The sequence below is a fragment of the Silene latifolia genome, chromosome 2, assembly GCF_048544455.1.
Source record: "Silene latifolia isolate original U9 population chromosome 2, ASM4854445v1, whole genome shotgun sequence".
Classification (NCBI taxonomy): Eukaryota; Viridiplantae; Streptophyta; class Magnoliopsida; order Caryophyllales; family Caryophyllaceae; genus Silene; species Silene latifolia.
Genome location: NC_133527.1, coordinates 8,585,200 through 8,604,181, shown reverse-complemented (window position 1 = coordinate 8,604,181; position 18,982 = coordinate 8,585,200). Strand labels below are relative to the sequence as shown.

General features: G+C 40.1%; 1 non-coding gene across 1 annotated transcript; it reads left to right on the top strand.

Annotated features, from left to right (window-relative positions):
* Positions 1-13,230: 13,230 nt before the first annotated feature.
* On the top strand, positions 13,231-13,302 carry TRNAQ-UUG (transfer RNA glutamine (anticodon UUG)). The gene has a single exon. It is a non-coding gene; the product is annotated as a tRNA-Gln (tRNA).
* The last annotated feature ends 5,680 nt before the right edge of the window (positions 13,303-18,982 follow it).

Genomic DNA, 18,982 nt, shown 5'->3' with positions numbered 1-18,982 from the left:
ATATAGCTTTACAGGAGGATGTCAATTAGGTATAGGGTAGATAATTACAAAGATAGTTTTCCTAAATTACATTATTGACATAATCAATTAATATTTTCCTAGTTTGATGAGATATGGTTAATACGCCCCCGCAAGATGGACGTCCTATGAGTAAGGCCAATCTTGGAGCGAAGTTTGAGATATTGGTTTTTGTGAAGAGGCTTGGTGAGAATATCGGCCAATTGATCTTTGCTGGCAACATGTTGAATGCGGACTTGACCGTGAAGCAACCGTTGTTTGACAAAGTGAAATGAGAGCGCCATGTGCTTCATACGAGAGTGGAAAACCGGGTTCTTAGCATAAAGAGTAGCGGAAATATTGTCACAGAAGATGGCTGGAGGAGTGGTAATGGAAATGTGAAGCTCGTTGAGAAGATTGCGCAGCCATAGTACTTCAGTCGTGACCAAGGCAATGGCACGGAATTCAGCTTCAATGGTGGAGAGAGGAAGACCACGTTGCTTCTTGGAGGACCAGGAAATCGGATTCCGGCCGAGGTAGATGAGATAGCCTGTTGTTGATACATAGGTGTCTTTATCGCCTACATGATCAGCATCACAAAATGCATGAAGACGGGATGATGAGTCTCGATATAATTGAAGACCAACGGTTTGAGTGCCTTGTAAGTAGCGAAGTAATCGTTTAAGAGCAGTCCAATGAGTGATGGTGGGATGATGCAAAAACTAAGCCAGACGGTTTATGGCAAAGACGATGTCAGGCCTGGTCAGAGACAAGTATTGTAGACTACCAACAATGGCTCGATAGGTGGCATGGTCATGAATAGGTAGATGATCTTCACGAACCAAGGGTGGAGAAGTAGCTAAGGGCCTGGTATTTGGCTTAGCATCAATCATGTTATATTTGGTGAGAAGGTCATGAATATATTTGGATTGGTTAAGGTGGAGACCGAGGGAGTTTGGGGTGACCTCGATGCCTAGAAAGTACGATAAGGGTCCTAGGTCCTTTAGCGAGAAGCGGTGTGATAGTTGGTGTATAAAGCGGTGTAACTGAGTGGGGTGTGGTCCAGTGACGATAATGTCATCAACATAAATGAGCATGTAAATGCAGGTTATGGGTGTATGTAGTATAAACAATGAAGAGTCGGAAATTGACTGTTTGAAGCCATAGGTGAGAAGATAGGTAGTTAATTCAGTGTACCAAGCTCGAGGAGCTTGTTTGAGGCCATAGATAGCTTTGTTTAATTTACAAACAAAATCGGGTTTGTTCGGATCAACAAAGCCATGTGGTTGAATCATAAAAACATTATCGGTTAATGTACCTTGTAAAAATGCATTGTTAACGTCTAATTGTCTTAGTGACCAAGATTTCGTGACAGCTAAGGATAGGATTAGACGAACGGTGGTGGGTTTAACAACGGGACTAAATGTTTCATTAAAATCAATACCAGGTCGTTGATGGAAGCCCTTAGCCACAAGTCGTGCCTTTTGTTATTTAAGGGTGCCATCGAGGTTGAATTTGTTCCTGTAAACCCACTTACATCCGATAACATTTTGGGAAGTGGCACGAGGAACAAGGGTCCAGGTTTCATTTCGTTCAAGAGCGTTGAATTCCTCTTGCATGGCATGTCGCCATTGAGGAAGAATAAGGGCTTGCTTGATAGTGTTGGGTAGGATATCATTTGTCGGAGTGGCTTGAGCAAGGTTGTTGGCATAGCGTTGGTTCGGCTTTCGAATGTTATTATCTAGGCGTGTAGTAACGATATTGAGAGGAGGTGGCATGGTTGATTTGCGTGAGGTAGCGGCTGGGGTAGACGGGGCAGCGGAGGAAGAGGGTTGGTCAGGTAGGGAAGCAATCGAAGGAGAGGGTTCAATGGATGGAGAGTTGTGTGGGGCAGGTGAGGAATGTTCAGGGGGTGTAGTAGTGATAGGGCGGCGTCGAGAGTAGACTATAGTGATAGGAGGTCGTGTGGTGAAGGTGTTCGTGGGAGTTTGTATGAGGGGCGTTGGTTGAGGAATAAGGGGTATATGTAGTGAACACCAATCTTCAGTGGGAAGTGAAGGAGATGGTGTCGAGTTGGTCAGTCGAGATGGGTATTCGTTTTCAATAAATTTTACATGTCTCGAAGTGTATATCTTATGGGTTTTTGGGTCCAAGCAATGATAAGCGCTTTGTGAATTTGAATAACCAATAAAAATACACGCAATTGAACGGTCTTCTTATAACACCCCCTCATACCAAGGTACCTTACCAGGACTACCCCAGCATGAAAGGTTGTTACCATCTCGGTTGCCCGAGGTTAGTATATATCAAAAACAACAGTCCAAACACATTTATTAATGTACGGTAGTTATAAAAGTTACATAGCCTCCAAAATCTAATAAACGAATTATCCAAAAAGGCAACAACTACCAAAACAATAACTAAGGCTCGTGATGGTGTCATCTAATCCAGCGTGGTGACTCTCCCATGACTGCTCCAAGCTCAATAAATGTATCACCTGTCACAATCTGCTCACCATCCCCGAATGGATCACCGCAGGTTATACAAAACAACAACACGGGGTCAGTACTACTCAATCAATATAAGACAACAAACATTACCAACAGCTGATCATCAATCTCACACAGTAACCGACTATACACCCAAGTGTGTAGCCCTGCCAGATTACCCATCGCAAAGGTAATCCTCGCGCCCGATGGGTGACCGCAGCCCATCCCCACCTAGTCCGGCTCATCAACGAGCGACTAACAATCCCAATCGTCCTTTAATGTGCACATCCCCTCCCGTGACGGGTTCCACGGAGGGCGAACTAGGGTGTGAAGCCACCCCCGCAAGTGACTCCACCACAATCACACACACACACAAAGCATCACCTTTGTCACAACACCACAACCGTCACAACACAACCACACCAACACAGTCTCCACAACACCCATCCTCCGATGATCGCCAGATAACAACAATTATGAACATATGCAATCTCAATCAATTAACGATCGAGTAGGAGAAACCCTACCTTTTCGCAATCCGCTTACGCTGCAATCAACCATACAAATGCATAACAAATATCACATCGTCACCTACAACAATAATCACATAATACAATTACACATTGTACAATCCCATTTTCCCCAATTCCATACATACAGTAACCCCAAAAGAATACAAATGACAAGGGAATGAAACTTACGAACAGTAGAATAAGAGACTACACGCAAGGATCACGACGATTTGCTCACACAACGAGATTAGGGGATGATTAGGGAGTGATCGTCAAATGATTAGGGTTGGAAGTGATGTTTTACAAACTGACGTCGAATATAAAATAACCCTAACATTCCCTAATCAAACCGATAAAATAACATTCGCCAGACCGGATAGTCGGTCGAGTAACGCTATACTCGGCCGAGTATCATCTACTCGGTCGAGTATTCTCCATACTCGGCCGAGTATTACTCGGCAGAACCAAAACAGACTCCACAATTAACACTACTCGGTCGAGTATACAACTTAACAAAATCCGTAGTGTTACAATCTTCCCCCCTTAAAAAGAACTTCGTCCCCGAAGTTCCAACCCAACCTATAAAACATGGACATCTAACACTAACTCCATAAACCACTCTTCCTTCCACAACATGGCTCACGATATCGTCTCAACTATAGCATAGGCTCCCAATACTGACTCCATAACATTATCGAATAACCACAAAATAATGTTTCCAATCTTGTCTCACTTCCATAACACTCAATAGCACTCAATACCAAGACAATCCACAAAAGAAAAAATCAACCATCAAAACGGAATGTTGTATTCTACCACTCTTAAAAGGAACTTCGTCCTCGAAGTTTACTCACACTCATCAACATCATCATCCAGCTGCCAAAACTCTCGAACTCATAAATATCATCACTCACTTTTATCAACACTATCGAAAAATTCTCACACTCCTAAACATCGAACTACTACAAGCACAGCCATGACCTTTTAACACTATCAACCACTATATGTACCCATCCATTCCTTATGCTACACCAACACTCTCCGTCCAATAATATTACGACATGCACAACCCTCAAACGCTCTTTGCCGCATCCTACTCCTCTTAAGACACATGTTACGTCCTCGTAACTCACTAATACTAGATCCTTAGCTATACCTCTCATTATCTTCATCACCACCACATGTGAAAGATACCCGCCTATAATCTAAACACTTACTATTCCTATATCCAAGGCTCTCTTACTTAAACAGTTCTCATACCTCAACTCATTCTGCACTCCATCTAACCAATACCACACAATCCCGATCATAACAAACACTCTCACTCTTCCACATTATCGCAACATGACATACCTCTCTATATAAACTATATAAAACTCTTATCGCCAAAAGCATAGTTCATGATCCACAATTGTTACGTACACTCACACTAGATCCTCAAGTTCCTTTCTTTCATTTTTGCAAGACTCATACATAACTTAACACGACACTAATTACCCAACACCCTACACTCGCTGTCTCAACAAAGGATTATGAACCACCTGCATATATCAGATCATTACCACACATGTTCCACGAATCGCTTGCCATTACCATGTCTACCAAAGCCTTATCTAGAACAAGATCAAAATTACTGTAACAACCTCTCACAACCGTGTCCCATCATCAGAATATCACTATACCATGACAACAACGAAAACATATACAACTCTATTTAATATCATAGTCTACCCTCATTCCCAAACTTAACCTAGTAAAGAAAACATCAACAAACAAAACAACAGTCTACATGTCTAACCGAAACTCACAAGAAACAACAGCAACAAAACAACAATCTGTGCATAACTGGTCTGTACTTTCAAAACTAAAATTGTAACCACCTCGTATACTCCGCCACAACGGGTGATGGCATCGCAACACCGCCACCAACAGCCGCACCGCAGCGCGAAAATGCCCGCATCACAACACGAAGTACCGTGCCCGGATCACCACCCGAGGCACAACAACCACATCGATAAACATCACACCCACATATAATTCTCACAAACGCTGACTCAGTATAACTCTCCGGACAAGAAAACTTACTCAAAACTGCTTTACTTGATCATAACACAACATATTATACGGAATAAACATACAAGAATCTCATGCATATCATCCATACCCTTTCACGGAATAAACATGTATCATCAATACACCTACAATTTTAACTATCCATGCCAGATCAATCAAATTATTACCTTTTTAACCTTATTCCATTAGATCGTCGTACCCAACATATATCACAAACATTCATATAACAACTCTATGACTATCACACCATACCGCTTCTCGTGAGGTCAGAACCTCACACAAACATTTATACACATCATAGACCCATAATCACATCCAACTAGTCAATCCTGATCACGTAAGTTACCACTTGACAATGAATATCTCTTATCCGGACTTAAGTCAGGTGCCCTTCCTAACATATCTTCTCTTACACACAATTATCACCCCTCCGGCAAATGTAGCCATAACATCAGTATTCAACTTCCAGCGAACACCTCGTATATCCACATCTTATATTTCCTCACAACCAAACATACTAACCACCTCCACAAAATCAACCTCATTAGAACAACTAACTTCCCCAAAGTAACATCATCCTCAGCCACTAGTGACACTACTATGACACCAACATCCTTCATGTGACTACTCTCTTACTATCACTTCTTCATATAACAATCTGTTTCCTCTCTTTGGTTATCATCCCAAATACGAACACCCAATCCATCAACAAAACATACCTCAACATTATTCCCAAGTCTATCCTTTATCATATCGCTACCTAACTCTCCACGAAAATCTCAGATCGTGCAAACACTCTACAAGCTCCTTATTCCCTTAATACCTCGAATCTCACGGCTAACACGTCATCCTGCTCTCTTATATAACCATTAACTCACACCTTCTAGTGGAGATATTGTACATTTTATAATTTCCTACCTTCATGCTCCTTAACTCCGGTCAACGTTCTCTCAACTTACTTCCATCCCTCTTTCCCTCCTTTTACTCAATAATGCCAAATAATAAGTCATCTCCTTTCCCTTTCTACCTAACTCTTTAGTCATTTGTTTATTTTCCATAGCTCCACAACTCTAATTTCATTAATTCATATCAATATCTTATCATTCTTCTTATCATTTATCATCTCTCATCTTGCTTCACACTCACCCTTGTCACCATCAAGTCCACGCACTAATAGTTACTCTTCAATTAGTAGTATCTCCCTTTCGCATCTCTAGAAACCAAAATTCCCTTCCTACCGTTTGTCCAAAGAATTACACACTAGGCTCACCCCTTGATATTCCAACTTCCAAAACTTAGCCACTATCTACAAATCCATATCGCGATATAACTTCCTTTAAGTTCTCTATATACCTCTCTTTCCTATCTTCTTACCACAACCTTCCATTACATATATCCTTAAGCAACTCTATCCTAGCTGTCTTCCTCCATAAATCCTTACACATCCAAATATGCCACTATTCGTATCCCTTATCTCAATATTTCATTCTCATGCTTCTTTAAACTTACATTACCTTTGCCCATATATACTTACTTTATATTACTCAACACACGACTATATCACTCACCTTATCTTACAAAACATGCTCTTTACCTCGATTAGCTCATCATTCTTCGCTTTTCTTTTTCCACTATCCTTCACGACCACATTAACACATGTCTTCCTTACCCAACACATGTCCCTCATAAGCCGTCATTCTCCATGTCATAACTTCCGGTAACTTACGTATCAAGACCGTCTCACATATAAAAGAAAGTGTTAAGACTCAAAACATACATGTGTATATACCCTACAACTCAAAACAATGTAAAAACATAGCCACCGGCTCAAAACAAAAGTAAGAACATAGCCACCGACTCAAAGTGGCCGCACGGTGAGGTACTCGGTCGAGTACATAACATACTAGGTCGAGTATAAGTCACTCGGTCGAGTACTATATTACTCAGTCGAGTTTCGACTCCAGAAGCAAACTCAATTGTCGCAGAAGGATTACTCGGTCGAGTATTGGTAATACTCGGCCGAGTAGACCTTACTCGGCCGAGTTCACGACTCCAGACGCTAAACAGTATTATCACAGAGAGATTACTCGGCCGAATATGGAATACTCGGTCGAGTATAAAAGATACTCGGCCGAGTAGGGACTACTCGGTCGAGTATCGGCGCAGTTCTCAGCACCGTCCAGTTTTCGTAAAACAGTCATATCTCACTCGTTAATTGGTCATTCTGGGCGTGTGACCTATCGTTAGAATCGTAAGAAGACAAGCTATCACCTCAACTTGGAATCACATCCATATCATTTCTAGAACTCGACTTATGACAGTCTTAAGACAACCCTTCCGTAATCGGTTTTCATACAAATCAAATTTTCTCAACCAAAACAATTTGAACATGCAAAAGGCAACAACAACAACTCAATACTTCAAGAAACCAGTACATAGAGGCACTTTTATCATACTTACATTAAAATTAAACACGACATTCACATATATAGATACATGACCTTAATCACATGCTTCTACCAACAATCAAACATTAAAATTATCATGTTCATATGCACATGTATCACTACCATACTTCATATTCAACATTGTATTAAACATGTAACATGATCACATTCTTCATGCTCAATATTAACCAGATACAATTTCACAATCCACCTTTCATATTTTACCATGTTCCAACACTTAACATGCCAACATATTCATGCTCAAAGTTTAACATCAACAATCCTCGATGCATCTTTCAACAACAATCACATTCCACTTCTTTCATCATTTCATCCAACTATGCACAAGATTCAAACTATAGATATCAAACTCACATGACTCAAACATACAACAGTTTCCCCCCCATGTGACCGGCTTGAGATCGTAAGGGCCTTAATGCGACTTCAGGACGTCTCCCAAGTCTTTGCGGCAGCTCCAAACAACTCTCCCCGAGTTCATTTTATTTAGACTCCCTAAGTTCATTGGGTTCATTTGTTTTAGGTGCCGGAATCGTCGGCTCTGATACCACTTTGTAACACCCCCTCATACCAAGGTACCTTACCAGGACTACCCCAGCATGAAAGGTTGTTACCATCTCGGTTGCCCGAGGTTAGTATATATCAAAAACAACAGTCCAAACACATTTATTAATGTACGGTAGTTATAAAAGTTACATAGCCTCCAAAATCTAATAATCGAATTATCCAAAAAGGCAACAACTACCAAAACAATAACTAAGGCTCGTGATGGTGTCATCTAATCCAGCATGGTGACTCTTCCATGACTGCCCCAAGCTCAATAAATGTATCACCTGTCACAATCTGCTCACTATCCCCGAATGGATCACCGCAGGTTTTACAAAACAACAACACGGGGTCAGTACTACTCAATCAATATAAGACAACAAACATTACCACCAACTGATCATCAATCTCACACAGTAACCGACTACACACCGAAGTGTGTAGCCCCGCTGCATTACCCATCGCAAGGTAAATCCTCGCCGCGATGGGTGACCGCAGCCCATCCCCACCTAGTCCAGCTCATCAACGAGCGACTAACAATCCCTGTCCCTTAATGTGCACATCCCCTCCCGTGACGGGTTCCACGGAGGGCGAACTAGGGTGTGAAGCCACTCCCGCAAGTGACCCCACCACAATCACACACACACAGCATCACTGCTGTCACAACACCACAACCGTCACAACACAACCACACCAACACAGTCTCCACAACACCCATCCTCCGATGATCAGCAGATAACAACAATTATGAACATATGCAATCTCAATCAATTAACAGTACTGAGTAGGAGAAACCCTACCTTTTCGCAATCCGCTTACGCTGCAATCAACCATACAAATGCATAACAAATATCACATCGTCACCTACAACAATAATCACATAATACAATTACACATTGTACAATCCCATTTCCCCCAATTCCATACATACAGTAACCCCAAAAGAATACAAATGACAAGGGAATGAAACTTACGAACAGTAGAATAAGAGACTACACGCAAGGATCATGACGATTTGCACACACAACGAGATTAGGGGATGATTAGGGAGTGATCGTCAAATGATTAGGGTTGGAAGTGATGTTTTAGAAACTGACGTCGAATATAAAATAACCCTAACATTCCCTAATCAAACCGATAAAATAACATTCGCCAGACCGGATACTCGGTCGAGTAACGCTATACTCGGCCGAGTGTCATCTACTCGGTCGAGTATTCTCCATACTCGGCAGAACCAAAACAGGCTCCACAATTTACTACTCGGCCGAGTAGGCTCTACTCGGTCGAGTATACAACTTAACAAAATCCGTAGTGTTACACTTCTAATTTGTGTTTGGTATATGGTCGGAGCCAAGGATAACATAGACAACCGAAATTGTGAAGTTTAGCATAGTCGGGTTTTATATTATGTAGTCTGAAGTAAGGGGACTCTCCATTTAAGGTTTTTGTAGGGAGTCTGTTAATGAGGTAAACGGTTGTACTAAATGCGAACGACCAGTAGGTAGTCGATAGTCCAACGTGATTTAATAATGCGAGACCGGTTTCTACGATATGTCGGTGACGTCTTTCTGCATAGCCATTATGTTCTGGCGTATGGGGTGGGGAGGTGTTATGTGATATCCCTTCATTTAGGAGGGAATGATTTAATTTAACGTATTCGCCTCCGTTGTCAGAAAAGAAGCGACGAATTGGTCGTTTAAAATATTTTTCAACTAAAGCTTTAAATTGTGTAAAAACTTGAGTGGTTTCGGATTTACGTTTGAGCGGGTATAGCCAGACATATTTAGTAAAATAATCAACAAATATAACATAATATTTGTAGTGGTCGCGAGATAATACGGGACTGGTCCAGAGGTCCGAAAATAATAGGTCGAGGGGTGCATTAGACGTGAAGGTGGAGGTCGAGAATGGAAGCTTTTTGCTTTTGGAAATGCTACAGACATGACAATTATCGTAATGTGTAAGCGGAAATGAAAAATCTTTATTAATAAGTTTGAGTACATCATATGTAGGATGCCCTAACTTATGGTGCCACGAAATCGGCGTGGTTCCTCTATTTTTGACGGCGACGAGTCCAATAGTTGACGGTGGGCGCCATTCATACACTCCCTGGTTGGCTTGGCCCTGAAGAAGGGTCTTCTTTGTTTGGATATCCTTCACAAAAAATAAATCATTTGAGAAAACAACATAAGCATTATTGTCTTTACATAGTTGCGAGATAGAAATTATGTTACGGGAAATTTTCGGAACATGAAGTACATTATTAAATTTAAGATGGTGCATTGTGAAGGAACCTGTATTCTCAATAGGAAGTGCGGAGCCATCACCAATGATGAGGTCGTCTAGGCCGTCATATGGAGAATGGAAAGCAACGGTATCCAAGTCATGGGTGAGGTGGTGTGAGGCACCACTGTCGAGTAGAAAATTCGGGTTTGGTGACGGGTTGCCATAATTGGCGAGGTGAGCTTGGGGTGTTGCATGGTGTTGGCGGTATTGGGGTTCAGGAAAGACAATTTTTGGGTAGAGCTTCTTGAAATAGGGACAATTGGAAATCACATGACCCGTTTCTCGACACCATTGGCATCGACCTTTGAACGGGCGTGGGGCAGCCGCATTGGGAGGGTTGTTCTGGTGAGTAGGTTGCGGGTATGTGGTGGCTGGTTGCTGGCGAGAAGTGCCACGGTTGTTATGGTGGTGACGATAGGCCGGATTTGCTGATGGTGCGAAGTGGTTTTGAGTGGTTGGTGTTTCGTGCTTCATGAGAAGTTCATGTTGCAGTAACTTCTCATGAAGTGCCTCAAAGGTGATAGGCGTGTCTCTTGCACGAACAGTGGTTATCACGGGTTTGTAGGATGCGTAGTCGAGGCCTTTTAGAACCTGGGCTATAACATCCTCGAGGTCTAGGATTTTTCCCATAAGGGCAAGTTGGTCTACACAAACTTTGATAGAGTTCATGTAATCGGAGATGTTTTGATCCGTGGTTTTCACTATGGAATCAAATCGTTCTTTGAGTTGCATTATGTGTGCTCGTGATGGGTTAGCGTAGGTTTTGGCAAGGATATCCCATGCCTCTTTTGCGGTTTTTGCTCTTACTATGAGAGGTTGTAAGGCGGCTGTAAGGGTGCCCATAAGGGCTCCAAGAATAAGACCGTCTTGCTTGAGCCAACTTAGGTTAGCCGGGTTTGGTTTCTCAAGCTTGTCCTCACCGGTAATGGTTTGTGAGAGTGGTGTCTCAGTTCCATTGATAAACCGAGAAGGCTAAAGCCAAAGAGTTTGTTCGCCAATTGAAAGCGCCATGCCGTGTAGTTAAGCGCATTCAATTTGATGCAATGGTTGAGGTTGAGAGAAGTGAGGGGTTTGGTTGAGTCGTGGGGGTTTGGGACCACGATTTCGTTGTTGATGTTGTTACCTGACATGGTGAGGATTGAAGAGGGTGACTGTCGTTTGAAGGAGGTGCTACGGCGGGGCAGAAGCAAGTGTTTGGATCGGTGGCCGTGTGATACCATATAAGACTTGAGGTTGTTATGAATGAATTGTATTTCATTAAAGAGAGATACAATGGTATATATAGCTTTACAGGAGGATGACAATTAGGTATAGGGTAGATAATTACAAAGATAGTTTTCCTAAATTACATTATTTACATAATCAATTAATATTTTCCTAATTTGATGAGATATGGTTAATAGAAAGTACAATAGAGTAGCGCACGAATTAGCTCACTGGGATTCGATGCATTATGGTAGGAACAGTTGGGCCGGAAACTTACCTTGTATGGCTCAATCGTTGGTTGATTCTGATATTAATGAATGAGTAACCCACTTTTGGGATTTCAAAAAAAAAAAAAAATTGTTTTTGTCGTTGGTTGTTTGTTGCAGTTGTCAGTGGTATCTGCATTAAACCACGAGCATTTAACAGGACTATTGGGTTATTGTATGGAAGAAGATAACATATACTTGGTTTATCAGTATGCTACTCTCGGTTCCTTACCTGATGTATTATACGGTACTACATTAATTCCCCGACTCTTGCAAATGAAAAATCCCAATTTTTTTACCTAACAAATTATCTTTGGTACGCGACTGTGACTGTCTCAGCTGCCTGTAGGATCGGAAATATTCTTAGTTAACGCCAAAAGAAATATTTGTGTTTATTTTTACTTAATTTTAAGTTTTCATGGGATAAGAAGGAAAGGACTAGAGGGTGCAGAGCCAGGACCTGTTCTGACTTGGGCTCAGAGGGATAAAATTGTATATGGTGCTGCCAAAGGTCTCGAGTACTTCCACGAGGAGGTGAAACCATCTATTGTTCACGGTGATGTTAGATCGAGCAACGTTCTTGTGTTTGATGATTTCATATCAAAAATTGGTGACTTCAACTTGACCAGTACGTTGACAGACGATAATGCAGCTCGTACTATTTCAACTAGAGCACCTGGATCGTATGGCTATGACTCCCCTGAGTATGCCCTCTAACTATAGTACATTCAATGTCATGTTGGCGATTCAACACATTTTTCCGTCTATATGATTTACAAACATCATTTAATCTTCTCCTTTTCGAAACCAGGTGTGCCACAACAGGGGAAATAACTAAGAAGAGTGATGTGTACAGTTTTGGTGTTGTTCTTTTAGAGATGCTGACAGGAAGGATTCATCATGATGCGCGATGATTTGGAGATACTTATTCAAAGTTATTTCACTGAGAGCAGTTCTGAGATGAACTTTTTACCCCGAAATATTAGCTCGTGTCACCGACTGCAGCTCTGTCGAAAGCAAGTCAGACGATTGCGCACGTTCTGCTCCTTAGTCTTTATTGTATCAATTTTTCAGCTTTGAATGTAAGTTGTAGTTGTAATTAGACAGTAATACAAAAGTTTTAAGATTGGTTTCTTTTCATTTTTCGACTTCTTAGATTTCCGTATGTCATTATATTCATTCGCTATTTATCATCAATAATCGAATGCAATCAAGATTCTGTTTACAGGAGGTGTTACTTGATAAAATTCATGTCATATCTCAAAACTACATCATGTTTTAGCTGAAGGCTGTTGGGGTGAGTGTTAGTTTATTTCTTAGATATGAAATCCTTATTGATATATATTGTATATTCGATATTATTGTGTGCATCAATTAGGAAAGTCAAATCGGTTCTATGGTGTAGTGGTTAGCACTCTGGACTTTGAATCCAGCGACCTGGGTTCGACTCCCGGTAGGACCTGAATTTATTTTTTGCTTTGCTGTCATAAGTTGGGGATTTGCGATGATGATGATACCTGTTATGTGTGTGCCGTGTGGGGCAGCACCGGAGAGCGTGGAACATCTGTTCTTTGCCTGCCCGTACAGTACAGCTACACTCGTTGAGAGTGACGAATTTTGTAGGTTTAAGTCGACATTAATTTGATTTTGTTAGATCTGTTTTGTTGTCTTATTTTCTTTTGTTGCTCCTTTTGTTTGACCGTCCTTAGTGGGCTTGTGGACTGTTGTTGTATGGTGTCATGGTGTGGGACGGGTTATAGTGTCAATCCGACATTTAACTCATTCCCATAATATGGGGACTTTTTTTTTTTTTATATATATATACACTTACATTTTATCAAAAAAAATTAGGAAATTCGTTTGGGATTTAGACTCAGTTTTTTTTTTTTTGATAAGGTAAGAAAACTGGGATTTATACTCGGTTGTATGTGTATATATATGCGCACCTTTGTAACTCGTCTTATTCATTGCGAATAGATAGTAACTATGACACTCTTATTTTAGATACGTCAAGATTCAAGTCCATTGTATTTTACGAAATTCGTTTGGGGTTTAGGAAACCTGATTTGAGTATTGACCATGATTCAGATCAGATGTTGATTTCATAGATCAGGTTTCTTTAGTTTGGTTACCTTATATATTGTTTGTTGAAGTAGGACGAGTTAAGTTGGATCAGTTGAGTTTCGGGTCATGTTTAGGTACGAATTGAGTTGAAGATACCTAATCACGAGGACAAATATCTTGTACAGGTTTTAAACAATCCATCTCAGACTCATCACTATTTATTTTAAAAACCAATACCATTCGAATATACATGCTTGTCTATGTTGACGATATAATCGTTACAGGACCAAACCATCATCATTTACAATCTTTTATCGACCAATTAGCGAAACGATTTTCCACTAAAGATCTTGGACCGCTCTCATATTTCCTAGACGTTAAAGTCATACCAAATTCACTCGGTCTTCACCTAAACCAATCCAAATATATTCATGACCTACTCCTAAAATAAAATATGTCAAATGCAAAACCAAATTCTAAACCTATGGCAGCCGATTGTCATCTTGTCCGTGAAGACAATAAACCCCTTCACGACCATTCGAACTATCGTGCTATTGTCGGTAGTCTTCAGTATCTGTCACTTACTCGACCAGATATTACCTTTACTACAAATCGACTTGCACAATTTCTCCATCATCCTACCACAAATCACTGGTCTGCTCTAAAACAATTACTTCGATATCTCCAGGGCACTCAAACCTTCGGCATTCAACTCTATCGCAACTCTCCTTTGTGTTTACATGTCTTCTGTGATGCTGACTTTGCGGGTGATAAGGATCACTACCTCTCTACAACCGGCTACATCACCTATCTTGGCCGCAATCCCATCTCCTGGTCTTCCAAAAAACAATGAAGTCTTGCTCTATCCACGACTGAGGCTGAATTCCGGGCTGTTGCAGATGTCACTACTGATGTTCTATGGCTTCGAAATCTTCTTACTGAGTTGCACATTCACGTCACAAAGCCGCCTGCAATTTACTGTGATAATATCTCTCTCTAGTTTTCTCCCCCCCTTCTCTCTAAAAAACAAAACCCTAAATCCTCCCCCTTTGTTGCCGCCGTTCTCGTCCTTCCTCCCACCGCCCCCATCAACCCCCTACCATGTCGCCGGGAATGGGGTCTCTCAAGACCTTTCTCCGGTGACCCGTCTCCTCCCTTCCGATTAACCCTCCTTCTCTTTCTTACCCACACCCGGTTCTGGATCGCACGGGTCTGCCCGTTCCTCTCGGTCTGCGTGGTGTATGTGGGTTGTTCGGGTCTTATCGGACGAGTTTGTTGAGATGGTGTGGCAGGGTGGTGCTTGGATCTGACGGTGTTGTGGGTTGGTAGGGAGGCGGTGGCTTCCGTTTTTCTTCTCCTGTGTTCCGCTTTGTTTCATTTATGTTTTTGTTTAATTTCCGCTTTCGTTTTTGTTTCATCTCTCTTTCTGAGGGCTCTGTCCCCGTCTATCGGTGGTGTCCTTCTTTCAGTTTGAGAGCTTTTGTTTTCTGGTTCATTTGCAGTTTTCTAATAAGTCAGCAGAAGATCAGCGTTGTTATAGATCGTTATATGGTTTTACATATTTTGTCAAATTCATGGCTACAATCAATCACGTCAGAATAAATGGATACTCGTTAAGGAAGATTCGGAGACCCTCTTATGGATGAAAGCCTTTTGCGGCGAATCGATGATAGAGACTCTGTTGCAGTGTTTCATTCTTTGAACAAGAATTTATTTCCTATGGTTGTAACCGATTTGTATCCGATTGAGCTTGGCATATGTTGTAGATGTCGTATGACTTTTTATTAATGATAATGATCTTTTCTCAAAAAAAAAAAAATCTCGTCTTTCATTCTCGCATGAAGCATATGGCTCTCTCTTTTCACTTTGTTCGAGAACAACTTCAGCTCGGCCACATTCGCATACAACACGTCGCAAGTAAATATCAAATGGCCGATGCTCTTACTAAGCCACTGCCCAAGCCTCGTTTTCATGATCTACGTAACAAGATTGGACTCCTCCCACCTACGTCCATCTTGCGGGGGCGTATTAACGATATATCATCAATATCTCCCATACTTTCCATATCTTCCTCAAGCAAGCAAATCAAGTCACAATCTGCAACAAATAACTCGAGTATATAATTGTAATATATTTTTCCATAAATTGTAAATATAGCCTTCTTGTATATGACTCCATCTATTAGGTCATTAGTAGTATAAATAGGATACAACTCTTTGTAAATTTATTCATTGCAATACAAACATCTTATAGTTATAGTTGGGTTTATTAATTATGCTTACCTAGCTACTTCTCAAGGAGCTGTTGTTTAAAAGCTTGATTTGGGTGTTGATCATGATTCAGATGCTGATTTCAAAGCTCAGGTATTTGTGGCTTAGCAGTTGTTTTTGTGGAAGTTGGTCGAGTTCCAGTCATGTTTGTGTTCACTTGTTTATTAGGTACGATTTTGGTTGGGTTTGTTTTGCCCGTTCCGTGTTGTAGGAACGTGGTGACAAAATCTATGAAGTATAATGGGACACGTAATCAAAAATAGTCGCAAATTTACATGAAAACAAATGATTGACTCCAAGGACATAATTGAATGACTTGATATAAATATAACAACATTGTAATTTAACGAAATACTTCCTCCAATTCGTTATAATGTTCCCCTTTGTCTTTGGCACGATACTTAAGGAATACTATTAAAAATGAATAAAGGACATTGGTGGGATTGGTGTTAGAAGAGAGATGAATTATTAGGAATTAAATAAGGAGTTGTGGGGCCAAAACATTTAGAAAAGTAATAAAATATGAGTAAAAGGGTTGTGTGGGGTTTGATGATAGGAGAGAGGGATGAATAAAATAAGAGTAAAAGTTACCAAAAAAGAAAAGAGAAACATTACTTGAATAATCCGTTTCGGGAAAGAGGGAACATTATAGCGAATAAGAGGGAGTAGAAAATAAAATTTATTCCATAATTCTTAGTTCCTTAGTCAGATACTCATATTTTTGATACATTATTACCAACTGTGTAAATCATATCTAGAGCAATATTCATATTCAGTGGCAATGACATCCCATAATTTTTAGGAGGAAGTTGCACTGACAATACTTCCCAAAGCTGGATAGTCTACTTCAGTTTTATCTTCTGAAATAGTACCGATGAGGGCACCAAGAATAAGGCTGTCTTGTCGTCGCCATGTGATGTAGGCGGGGTTTGTTTTTATGAAACTATATTGTTGAAGTATAAACTGAAATTATTATTGTTAGAATCTTATGTTACAATGATGATAGGACAGGGTATTTATACTAGTAGCAACTAATCTTTGATTACAACTTGTAACTAACTTAGACCAACTCTTAACTAACTTTGACTAACCAATTAGGTTGTTAACTAACTAACTTAATCCTGTCCATAGCCCCCCTTCAAGCTTGACCTTCTGGAAACTGTAGTCCAAGCTTGAGAGAGAAAAATCTATGCTGATCTGCACCTAATGGCTTTGTCATCAGATCTGCTAGCTGAAGTTTTGATTGTACATGTTGAGTCTGCAGGAATCTTTCTTGTTGCTTGTCCCTCACGAAGTGACAGTCGATACTCAAGTGCTTTGTTCTCTCGCGAAAAACTGGGTTAAGTGCAATATGTTGTGCAGCTTTATTATCACACATTAAAGGTATAGGTTTAGGTACTTGAACTCTTAAATCCATCAAAATTCTGTCCAGCCATACCATCTCTGAGGTTGTATAGGACATTGATCTATATTCTGACTCAGCCGAGCTTTTACTTACAGTTGGCTTTTTCTTGGTTTTCCATGAAACAAGTGCTTTGCCAAGAAAAATACAGTAACCACTGAGGGATTTGCAACTGAATGCACATTGCCCCCAGTCTGCATCAGAATAGGCTGCTAATGCCAAATCAGAATCTGAACTGTAGAAGAGACCTGTATTAATAGTTGACTTGAGGTACTTAACCACATGCATTGCTGCTGCCATATGTGGTACCCTTGGTTCACTAAGGAACTGACTTAGATGTTGTACAGCATATGATATGTCTGGCCTAGACATATTGAGATAAAGCAGCCTACCAACCAACCTTCTATACTGATCAGGTTGCTCTATTAAATCACCAGAATCAGTAGAAAGTTTGAGACCCCTCTGCATTGGAAATAAGACTGTGGAATAATTCTCCATTTGCAAATCCTTTAAAATGTCCAAAATGTATTTTCTTTGATTTATCAATAAGCCTGTATTATTCCTAGATATCTCTAAGCCTAAGAAATATCTAATGTGACCCAGGTCCTTGATAGTGAATGTTGAATTTAAACCTTCCTTGACTTGTTTGATGAGGTCTTCTGATGTACCAGTAAGAAGGACATCATCAACATATATGAGAGCAACTGTAAAATGGTTACTCTTTTCCTCAAATTTTGTAAAAAGTGAATAATCATGTCTTGATTGCTCAAAACCTATACTCTGGAAGTACCTTGTTAATTCTTTGTTCCATTGCCTAGATGCTTGCTTTAGGCCATAAAGTGACCTTTTTAACTTGCAACACTGACCAGATGGCATTGTATATCCTTCTGGAGGCTTCATGTATATGTCTTCATCAAGGAATCCTTTTCTACTCAAATTTAGTAGTTTAGCAATAAATTATTTATTTTTTAATTTTTAAGCTGGATTTTTAAATAACGAACATACATCAGTAGTATACTTATTATATAAGAGACTTTAAAAGTAACTTACATTAATGTTAATTTTTCAGGTAATTTTTCATGTTTTAACATTTTTTTTATCTAGAGAGTCCAATCTTTAAAAACTACTTAATATTTATAAGAAAAAAATGGTAATTTTATACGTAAGAAAAACCTTGAACTGTAAATAAGATTAGTTTGTTAGAAATAAGATAAAATTGCACAAATGTTAACTATATACGTGCGAAGAAATTTAGACTCGAGATAAGTTTAGTTTGTTAGTATTTGCTCATTATTAATCGGATTGGATGTTGAACGTACGAATATTAACATATAGTATATATTTGCTCATATTATTAAATATAACTACTATTAGATATAATGAGTAGCAATTGTTCATATTTCGGG